At 42.4% G+C, this 11,456-nt stretch overlaps 1 non-coding gene across 1 annotated transcript; it reads left to right on the top strand.

Annotated features, from left to right (window-relative positions):
- The first annotated feature begins 2,055 nt into the window (after positions 1–2,055).
- TRNAW-CCA lies at positions 2,056–2,127 on the top strand. Its single transcript has one exon. It is a non-coding gene; the product is annotated as a tRNA-Trp (tRNA).
- Positions 2,128–11,456: the final 9,329 nt, after the last annotated feature.

Here is an 11,456-nt window from a genome sequence, read left to right as displayed (position 1 = left end):
TACTGTTTTCCACAGTGGCTGCACCAATTTATATTCCCACCAACAATGTACAAGGCTTCCCTTTGCTCTGCACCCTCTCCAGCATTTATTTGTAGACTTTCTGATGTTAGCTATGCTGACAGGTGTAAGGTGATATCACATGTTTTGGGTTGCATTTCTCTAATAACTAATGATACTGAGCCTCTTTTCATGTGTCTGTTAGCCATCCAAATGTCTTCTTTGTTTTTTTGTTTTGTTGGGGTTGTTCGTTTTGTTTTTGGCTGTGCTTGCTGGATCTTAATTCTGCAACCAGGCCCCCTGCACTGGAAGTGCAGAGTCCTAACCACTGGCCTGCCAAGGAATTCTCTGTATGTCCTCTTTGGATAACAGAATGTCTATTCAGGCCTTATGTTCATATTTGATTGGGTTGTTTATCTTTCTAATTGACAATAGATGACTTTTAATTGATCAGATATTATATCAGTAAATAACATTTAGAACACTTAGAGTTAACATAATTATCTATATGTTGTGCTGTGCTTAGTTGCCCCAGTTGCAACTCTTTGTGACCCGATGGACTACAGCCTGTCAGGCACCTCTGTCCATGGGGATTCTCCAGGTGAGAACACTGAAGTGGGTTGCCATGCCCTCCTCCATGGGGTCTTCCCAACCCAGGGATGGAACCCAGGTTTCCTGCATTGCAGGCGGATTCTTTACCAGCTGAGCTAACAAGGAAGCCCAATTATCTATGTGGTTTAGTATATATTCATCTTTGGAGAAGGCAGTGACACCCTACTCCAGTACTCTTGCCTGGAAAATCCCATGGACAGAGGAGCCTGGTGGGCTACAGTCCATGGGGTTGCTAAGAGTCGGAGACAACTGGGCGACTTCACTTTGACTTTTCACTTTCATGCATTGGAGAAGGAAATGGCAACCCACTCCAATATTCTTGCCTGGAGAATCCCAGGGACGGCGGAGCCTGGTGGGCTGCCGTCTATGGGGTCGCACAGAGTCGGACACGACTGAAGCGACGTAGTAGTAGTAGTAGTATATTCATCTTTGCTGTCTGTTTTCTTTTTGTCCCATATTTTCTATGTTTTCTTTTACTTTTTTGTACCTTTTTTGTTATTGTTACTGTCCTACCAGCCTTATTATATTGTTTATTAAACTTTGAATTTTATAATAGTTTTGGATTTCTAGAATAGTTGTAAAATAATACAGAAAGTTCTTGTATATCTGATTCCCAGTTTTCTTTATTGTTAAGATCTTACATTTGTATGATGCATTTGTCACCGCTCATGAATGAATACTGATACATCATTATTTGTTATGGCCCACAGTTTATTCAGACTTCCTTAGTTTTACCTAATATCCCTTTTTTTGTTCCAGGATATTTAGTTGTTATGCCTCCCTGGACTCCTCTTGGCTGTGACAGTTTCTCAGATTTTCCTTGTTTTTGATGACCTTAACAGTTTTGAGGAGTAATTTTTGAGTCAGGTATTTTATAGAATATCCTTTAACTTGGGTTTATTCATGTTTTTCTCAAGACTAGACTGGGTTTTTGGAAGGAATATCATAGAGATAAAGAACTATTCTCATGGCATCCTATCAGGGACGTGTACAGTAGTATGTGACTTATTCCTGTTGATGTTGACCTTGATCCCCTCTCTGAGTGCTTGTCAGGCTTTTGCACCATAAAACTACTCTTTTCTTCCCACTTTTCATCTGACTTTTTGGAAAGAAGCCTTATACACACTCCACACTTAAAGGTAAGGGGTTATGTTCTATCTCTTTGTGAAAGTGAAGTCGCTCAGTCGTGTCCGACTCTTTGTGACCCTGTGGACTGTAGCCCTCCAGGCTCCTCCATCCATGGGATTCTCCAGGCAAGAATATTGGAGTGGGTTGCCATTTCCTTCTCCAGGGGATCTTCCTGACCCAGGGATCGAACCCAGGTCTCCCACATTGCAGGCAGACGCTTTAACCTCTGAGCCACCAGGGGATGATTATATCTCTCTTTGAGAGAGATATAATTTATTTAGAATTCTTACGCAGGGGAGATTTAGCTCTTCTCTCGCTTCCCTGGTGGCTCAGAGGTTAAAGCGTCTGCCTCCAATGCAGGAGACCCGGGTTCGATCCCTGGGTCGGGAAGATCCCCTGGAGAAGGAAATGGTAACCCACTCCAGTATTCTTGCCTGGAGAATCCCGTGGACAGAGAAGCCTGGTAGGCTACAGTCCACGGGGTCGCAAAGAGTCGGACAGGACTGAGCGGCTTCACTTTCACTTTCACTCTCATTTATATTAGTAGAAACTCAAATATATTTATTTATACTTTAAGTGATAATTTAGTACTATGTTATTTATTTTATTGTTCAAACTGTTCCAGCTTTGATCCTTGGAGCCTTTTCAGTTGGATCCTGTGTCACTTGAACATACTCCTCTAGACAGACAGATAAATTTTAGCACTTTCTTACTTCCTGGTACTACAAGCTTTTCTTCTATGTTGTCTGCCCAGCTCTAGAATCTTCCCCAGGGAGCCTTTGTTGCTTTTATTGGAAAAAGCTTTTAGAAACCAAGATCTGCATGCTAGTTGTGCTTACCTATTCAGTTCAGTTCAGTCGCTCAGTCGTGTCCGACTCTTTGCGACCCCATGAATCGCAGCACGCCAGGCCTCCCTGTTCATCACCATCTCCCAGAGTTCACTCAGACTCACGTTCATCAAGTTCGTGATGCCATCCAGCCATCTCATCCTCCGTCGTCTCCTTCTCCTCCTGCCCCCAATCCCTCTCAGCATCAGAGTCTTTTCCAGTGAGTCAACTTTTTGCATGAGGTGGCCAAAGTCCTGGAGTTTCAGCTTTAGCATCATTCCTTCCAAAGAAATCCCAGGGCTGATCTCCTTCAGAATGGACTGGTTGGATCTCCTTGCAGTCCAAGGGACTCTCAAGAGTCTTCTCCAACACCACAGTTCAAAAGCATCAATTCTTCGGTGCTCAGCCTTCTTCACAGTCCAACTCTCACATCCATACATGACCAGAGGAAAAACCATAGCCTTGACTAGACGGACCTTAGTCGGCAAAGTAATGTCTCTGCTTTTGCTTATTGCTACTGGATATTGTTACTTCTAGGCCCTCTCAGCTGACAGAGCAAGTAAATATATTTATGTATATTTATATATATACACATAGCTGCAAAAATTCTCTATGCAACCATCTGTACCTTTAATAAACTAAACATGAGTTCATACTTAGGTCTTCAGCTCCAACCCAGTATCACATGGCTCATTCGAACTTCCCCTGCTTAAGAGCAGTTCTTTTAAAAATGTTATTTCCTGTCCTGGTCACTTTTTCCCTCAATTATCCCACTCAGAAATGTTTCACCTTAGTCTGTATAAGACCTTCGTCCTGAGCCAATAGTACACATTTGCTCAATATCAGCATGGAGCCCTGAAAATTCTCTGCTTAAATATTTAAAAGGTTTAAGATCAAGAATTCCCTGGCAGGCCAGTGCTTGGGAATCTATGAGCTCTCTGCCAAGGACCCAGGTTTGATCCCTGGTGAGGGAACTGAGATAAAATAATTTAAAAAATAAAAGGTGGAAGATCTATACTGTAAAGCATCAGACGATAGGTGTATTGACTTATGGATGTTCTCCTTGCCCACTGATTGAGTCTTATTTAATGTGTTAGTCACTCATTTGTGTCCAACTCTTTGTGACCCCATGGACTATGGGTTGCCATTCCTTTCTCCAAGGGATCTTCCCAACCCAGAGATTGAACCCAAGTCTCAACTGAGTCTGAAGAGGCATATTTAATTGTTCAGCACTTCAATTTCCACTTTGGGCTTCCCAGGTGGCTCAGTGGTAAAGAATTCGCCCGCCAATGCAGGAGAAATGGGTTCAATCCCTGAGTCAGGAAGATCCCCTGGAGGAGGAAATGGCAACCCATTCCAGGATTCTTGCCTGGAAAATTCCATGGACAGAGAAACCTGGAAGTCTACAGTCCATGGGGTGGCAAAGAGTCAGATGCAACTGACCACACACACTCAATTTCCAAAAGGGACAAATGTTTAACTGATTCTCTCACCAGTTTGTTGTGGGGATGAAACATGGTATGAGGATAAAAATAACTTTGAAACATAAAAAGCTCTGATCATTGACAGCCTCTTCAGTTGGCTCAGGTGTCCCTTCAACATACCCTCACCTATTTAAAAAAACACTTCCTTACTTTCTGGCATTATAGGTTCCTCTACTATGTTACTTGCCCAGCTCATCGTTCATTTCTCCGTCATCATTCATCTCTCCATCATCATTCATTTCTCCATCCTCAAATGGAGGATCATTCATTTCTTGAAGGAGAAACCAGAATTAGATATGGAATCACAGTGATATTTGACCAGCCTCCTAACACCATGCCTGCAGTCATAAGGAAGGAACAAACGCTGTCTCATTTAATCCTCAAAAGGGGGTAGCTTTTATTATCCTCATCTTACAAATGAGAAAATTGAGGTTTACAGAAGTTAAGAATTTTTTTAACTTTGATTACAATGTTGTGCTGGTTTCTGCCATACAGCATGAATCAGCTATCAGTAAACACGCATACGCCTCCCTCTTGAGCCTCCTTCCTATCCACCCCAGCCTTCTGGGCCACCACAGAGCCCTGAGCTGAGCTCCCTGGGCCGCAGGCAGCCTCCCACTAGCTGTCTGTTTCGCCCGGGGCAGTGCGCGTATGTGGCACCACTCTCTCAGTTCATCCCGCCCTCTCCTTCCCCCACCGTGTCTGCAAGTCCATTCTCTACGGGTGCATCTCAATTCCTGCCCTGCAAAGAGGTTCATCAGAAATTAAGAAACGAATAGTGGTGGTCATGATAATAAACAGCACTTCCTGAGGGCTCCCTATGGGCCTAGCACTAAGCGCTGTACACTTATTAACTCGTTCAATTTTCACAACAACCTGATGAAGAAATTTTCTATTATCCCCACTTTACAGAAGAGGAAACTAAAGCACAGAAAGGATTCCATAGCTGGTAAATGACAGGGCTGGCATTCTTTTGAATGAGTATTTATATTTACTGAGAACCTACTTCTTAGTTAGGCTATTCTTCCAACTAGGTCCTGCAGGTGAACAAGTTGACTAGACAAAACTCATGTCCTCAAGCTGCCCGTATTACACAAATAGAAGGCAGTATTATTGTGTTAATATGGAAAATATCCTCTCTACCTAGAGGCTTCTTTCATTTAAGACTAGTTTAGAGAAGAGATTTTGTCCCTAAAACATTATGCTGGCAGTGATCTGTGGAGTGCAGCACCATTTTCAACTTGGTTTCACTTGATTTCCTGGTTGTTTTATCCCAGAAGTCAGAAACTAGTAACTGAAGGTGGGTGTGTCCTCCTCAACAATTGGGTTGATCTCCTTACAATTATGCATGTCTTACTTTTTTTTATAACACCTCAGCTTTTTCAACCTCAGCTGTCCACAGTGGCAGCTGATTCCAGCACCTCCTTATTGAGAAGAGTCAGCACAGGGAACTACATTTAATATTTTATAGTAGTATCTTATGGAGAAGGCAATGGCACCCCACTCCAGCACTCTTGCCTGGAAAATCCCATGGATGGAGGAGCCTGGTGGGCTGCAGTCCTTGGGGTCGCTGAGAGTCGGACACGACTGAGCGACTTCACTTTCACGCCTTGGAGAAGGAAATGGCAACCCACTCCAGTGTTCTTGCCTGGAGAATCCCAGGGACAGGGGAGCCTGGTGGGCTGCCGTCTCTGGGGTCGCACAGAGTCTGACATGACTGAAGTGACTTAGCAGCAGTAGCAGCAGTGGTAATATCTTATGTAACATATATATATATAGTCGCTCAGTCGTGTCCGACTCTTTGTGACCCCGTGGACAGTAGCCCACCAGGCTCCTCTGTCCATGGGATTCTCCAGGCAAGAATACTGGAGTGGGTTGCCATTTCCTTCTCCAGAGGATATTCCCGACCCAGGGATTGAACCCAGGTCTCCTGCATTGTAGGCAGACGCTTTAACCTCTGAGCCACCAGGGAAGCCATATATATTGATAGATAGATAGATAGATATAGATATATAGATATAACTTTTTTTGTATACCTGAAACTAACACAATATTGTAAGTCAACTAGTACTTTGAAAAGGAAACAGAAAACTCAATCCCTGAGATTCCCTAGTGAATATGAACTTGCCCAGCAAGACTGGGGCTAAACAGACCACAAAACACGATTGTGTTCAGAGCTGCTGCAGAATGAAGCCAACATGGAGAAAAGGACAAATCCAAAAAGCCACAGAGAAGTGGAGCAGTGGCCTGGCATGACCTGGGTGGAGTATGCCTACTTTAGGACTTGTTATGCAAGATAATGAATCTCCTCATGGCTCAAGACATCCTGAATCAGGTCTGAGTTTTCTTGAAGCTAAAAGCACCCTCACCCACACAGCATCCCAAAGCCTCTTTGTTACTGAGAACATGTATGCCTGGGAATCTTGCTATAACCATCCTATTTCCCAGAGGTACTAGCCAAGGAATTTTTCCACAAACCAATGAAATTCTCAGTCTTTGTGGTCAAATGCCCTCTGTCTACCCTTTTCTTCTCCTTAGCTTTATTCCCTCAGACATCTACTCAAAGACACTTGGAACACTGAAATCACTCTAGCAATAGCAAAAGCTACGTGATGCTGATTGAAGACAGTTGAAGAGAAACAGTGCTTTGAATTAAAGCATGTTTCCTAGTGTTAGTGAGCAACACAAAAAGAGGACCCATTTAGCCATCTACCCCCACTGGGTAATTCATCGTCTGTCTGCTTTGGAAGTGCCAAAGCACTTTGGGGGCCTTCTAAGCACTTCTCTCCATCCCATTCCTTTTCCCTGATTGCTTTCAAAAGAACCAAAAACAAACAAGGCATGTTAATTACTATGGGGTATTCATTATTTGGTTCAAAGCCTCAAAGCTCAAAAGAATCAGAACAATTTACTTTCTGAATTCACTTACCCCAGTTTCCGAACCAGCCAACATATGGACAGTCTTTACTATTTGTTGACAATGTTCTTTCACTGTAAGCATTACTGCCCCTGAAGCAATGTTATAAGACCATCCTTGGGCTGAATGCAACCATTAAGTCTTTTTTCAAAAGATGTGCAGATAAGATTGCTTGGCAGTTTGGAAGCAACTTTAGTCTAGGAAGCCCAGTCAATTCCATATTAATGGAATGTTGAAATTTTCCTTGCCTACCCCTGAAGAATAAGGCTGCCTGCTTTGTCAATTCTATAAACTGTAAATATTCATTTTTTGTACTAGTAGATCCAGAAAAATATAGAGAATAGTAAAACCAACATCCATATAGTAGCCATAATAATTTAACAAATGCTAACATTTTGCCATATTTCTGTCAAAACCAATTATAATGATGGATATCCCTACTTGACTCATGAAATAAGTTAAACTAAGAGTCCCATTTCCATTTTTCTCCTTAAGGGACATCTTACAATGAAACCTTTCAATTCTGAGCCTTTTGTAATCATGATTTCAAAACAGAAGAGACATGGGTTTAGGAATAGACCATAAATATTCTAAACGGGACTTCAACGGGGCTTCACTGCTACCTAGAGATGGGCTATGGGCAGTGAGGGAGTCTGCAGGGGACATTAAATAGGGCATTTAGGAGAGACAAATGTTCCATAAACACCAAAGTGGTGAGATCTGATGAGCTGGCGCTTTGGGGGAACAAGGTCTAAAGTTACTCAGGTCTATGCTTTGTTGATTTCCTTTAATGCATATATACTTCGAGGTTTCATTTTACAAGCATCTTCATTTGACATAACATCCATACACAATTTGAGCTGCAGAAGTTTAGAAACTAAACTCCTGGGCTTCTCTGGTGGCTCAGTGGTAAAGAATCTGCCTGCCAACACAGGAGACTCGAGTTTGATCCCCGTTTTAGGAAGATCCCACATGCCTCGGAGCAACTAAGCCTGCACACCAAAACTACTGAGCCTGTGGTCTACAGCCCGGGAGACCCAGCTACTGAAGCCTGTGAGCTCTAGAGCCCATGCTTGGCAACAAGAGAAGCTACCACAGTGAGAAGCCCATGAACTGTAGCTCGAGAGGAGCCCCCTGCTTACCACAGCTAGAGAAAAGCCTGCATGCAGCAACGAAGACCCAGCACAACGAAAAATAAATAAAATAAACAGAAACCAAAGTCCTATCTATCCCCCTATTTAGTTAACACACAGCCACATCTAACCATGTGGGTCTTGAACAACTTTCCTTTCTTCCATATATGACCATAACAAACTCCTCAGCTCCTACACCAGCCATTTAGTTCTGTTGAAATTTCTTTTCAGAGCATATATAGGTTTTTGTAGCTTTTCCCTGGTTTACAACCATCCCAGATTAAAAGCTGAGTTCAAAAAAGGGTTAAGCACAGTGCATTGACAATTACAGACATACCTACTAAGAGCTGTCTCGGTGAGCCCCCATCCCCAGGCAGGAAGAAAGCAACAGCTGCTTACTGATCCCACTTTAAAGCAAAATCATGTAGTTCCTCCTCTATACCAAACTGTCATAACTTGAAGAAGTTTAAAAACTTAGAAATCAAGTTCTGGAAATAGATAGTGGTGGGATTTCCCTGGTGGTCGAGTGGTTAGGAATCTGCCTTGCAATGCAGGGGTATGGGTTCAATCCCTGGTTGGGGAACCAAGATCCCAAGATCGGGGCAACTAAGCCCAAGAGCCACAACCAGAGAGAAGCCCACTCACCACAACAAAGATCCTGTGGCCATAACTAAGGCCTGATGCAGCCAAAATAAATTTAAAAAATGATAGCAGTGATGATCACACACTTAAAAATTATTAAAATAGTAAATATTATGTTTTACTACAACAATTTTTTTAAATTAGAAATTATAAAATACTTTAATAGATCAATTTGAAAATAGATCAAATGAATTGTAAAAAAAAAAAAATTAACCTCTTGGGCAAACAGAAAGACTTTAGAGTTGGTAATAGTGGAGGTGATAGAATTCCAGTTGAATTTCAAATCCTGAAAGATGATGCTGTGAAAGTGCTGCACTCAATATGCCAGCACATTTGGAAAACTCAGCACTGGCCACAGGACTGGAAAAGGTCAGTTTTCATTCCAATCCCAAAGAAAGGCAATGCCAAAGAATGCTCAAACTACCACACAATTGCACTCATCTCACATGCTAGTAAAGTAATGCTCAAAATTCTCCAAGCCAGGCTTCAGCAATACGTGAACTGTGAACTACCAGATGTTCAAGCTGGTTTTAGAAAAGGCAGAGGAACCAGAGATCAAATTGCCAGCATCCACTGGATCATGGAAAAAGCAAGAGAGTTCCAGAAAAACATCTATTTCTGTTTTATTGACTATGCCAAAGCCTTTGACTGTGTGGATCACAATAAACTGTGGAAAACTCTGAAAGAGATGGGAATACCAGACCACCTGACCTGCCTCTTGAGAAACCTATATGCAGGTCAGGAAGCAACAGTTAGAACTGGACATGGAACAACAGACTGGTTCCAAATAGAAAAAGGAGTACGTCAAGACTGTATATTGTCACCCTGCTTATTTAACTTCTATGCAGGGTACATCATGAGAAATGCTGGACTGGAAGAAACACAAGCTGGAATCAAGATTGCCGGGAGAAATATCAATAACCTCAGATATGCAGATGACACCACCCTTCTGGCAGAAAGTGAAGAGGAACTCAAAAGCCTCTTGATGAAAGTGAAAGAGGAGAGTGAAAAAGTTGGCTTAAAGCTCAACATTCAGAAAACGAAGATCATGGCATCCGGTCCCATCACTTCATGGGAAATAGATGGGGAAACAGTGGAAACAGTGTCAAACTTTATTTTGGGGGGCTCCAAAATCACTGCAGATGGTGACTGCAATCATTAAATTAAAAGATGCCTACTCCTTGGAAGAAAAGCTATGACCAACCTAGATAGCATATTGAAAAGCAGAGACATTACTTTGCCAACAAAGGTCCGTCTAGTCAAGGCTATGGTTTTTCCAGTGGTCATGTATGGATGTGAGAGTTGGACTATGAAGAAAGCTGAGTGCTGAAGAACTGATGCTTTTGAACTGTGGTGTTGGAGAAGACTCTTGAGAGTCCCTTGGACTGCAAGGAGATCCAACCAGTCCATTTGGAAGGAGATCAGCCCTGGGATTTCTCTGGAAGGAATGATGTGAAAGCTGAAACTCCAGTACTTTGGCCACCTTATGTGAAGAGTTGACTCATTGGAAAAGACTCTGATGCTGGGAGGGATTGGGGGCAGGAGGAGAAGGGGACGACAGAGGATGAGATGGCTGGATGGCATCACTGAGTCAATGGACGTGAGTCTGAGTGAACTCTGGGAGTTGGTGATGGACAGGGAGGCCTGGTGTGCTGCAGTTCATGGGGTCGCAAAGAGTCAGACACAACTGAGCGACTGAACTGAACTGAATTGAAGATAAAAAGCTACATAGAATGGACAAAAACCACAGAATAGAATTTGAGTAATTCTATTTCTCAAACACTCAGTGTATTGAGGTCCACTCACGCTTTTTGCTTCCTAAACCAGAAAAAGAACAGGATATCTGATGGTTAAAACTAGAAGAGAGTCCAAACTTGAAATATGGCTTTACTCTGCTTCTGGACAGGACCCTGTCTTCTGTTTATTCCTATCTGTACTCTCCAGTTACAGGAATCTGGTCACCCATGATGTATGTATGATATTAACAAAAATGCAATTTTAATCTGTGTTAGGTCACACTTGTTCACTTCGATACACTCTGTCTAAACTGTGTAGATCAGGTTGCTGTAAAAAAAAGCCCTAAGAAAGTTTTTAGGGCTTTTTAAAGTTTAACAAATTTTAACAAATTGTTAGTTTAACAAATTTTGTTAAACATTCAGCATCTGTTTCCCAAAATCCACTAATAAAGGACTCCAAAAACGTAAGAAATCTATCTGGTTCATTATTACAATGTCCTATCACCTGGAGAATGTGTGCTTTATACCAAATATCTGACTACAACCAAATAGAAAAACAAGTCATTAGAACTTCTCCCTGACCGGCCTTCGTTTATAGCCAGCCAATATATGATGAAAGTTTATGCTCCTTTTCCACATAAGTCATTTTTCCAATTGAAAATTGTTCCCAGCTGTTCTGACCCAGATGTGTTGGCAGCCCCATGCTGTGAAGACCATTTTACAGGTGATGAAGCCCTCAGACAATGAAGTTTATACAACTTGTATACAGCTGGTCTCGAAGACAACTTTGGACTTCTAACGCCACCTCCTCAAAAAAGAATAGGCTAAAAGCAGTGACTTCTTGACACTCCACTTGGGGCCCAGTTAAAAGGGGATTTCAGTGCTGTAGGCCTACATTTATGCAGACCCTAGGCTTACAAAGCAAGAGTAAGATAACTGACCCAGTCTACCCCTTCCCCTCGAGACCTCGGCCTGCTTTA

The sequence above is a fragment of the Oryx dammah genome, unplaced genomic scaffold (genome assembly GCF_014754425.2).
Source record: "Oryx dammah isolate SB20612 unplaced genomic scaffold, SCBI_Odam_1.1 HiC_scaffold_25, whole genome shotgun sequence".
In the NCBI taxonomy this organism is placed as follows: Eukaryota; Metazoa; Chordata; class Mammalia; order Artiodactyla; family Bovidae; genus Oryx; species Oryx dammah.
This window is presented reverse-complemented; position numbering and strand designations above follow the sequence as displayed.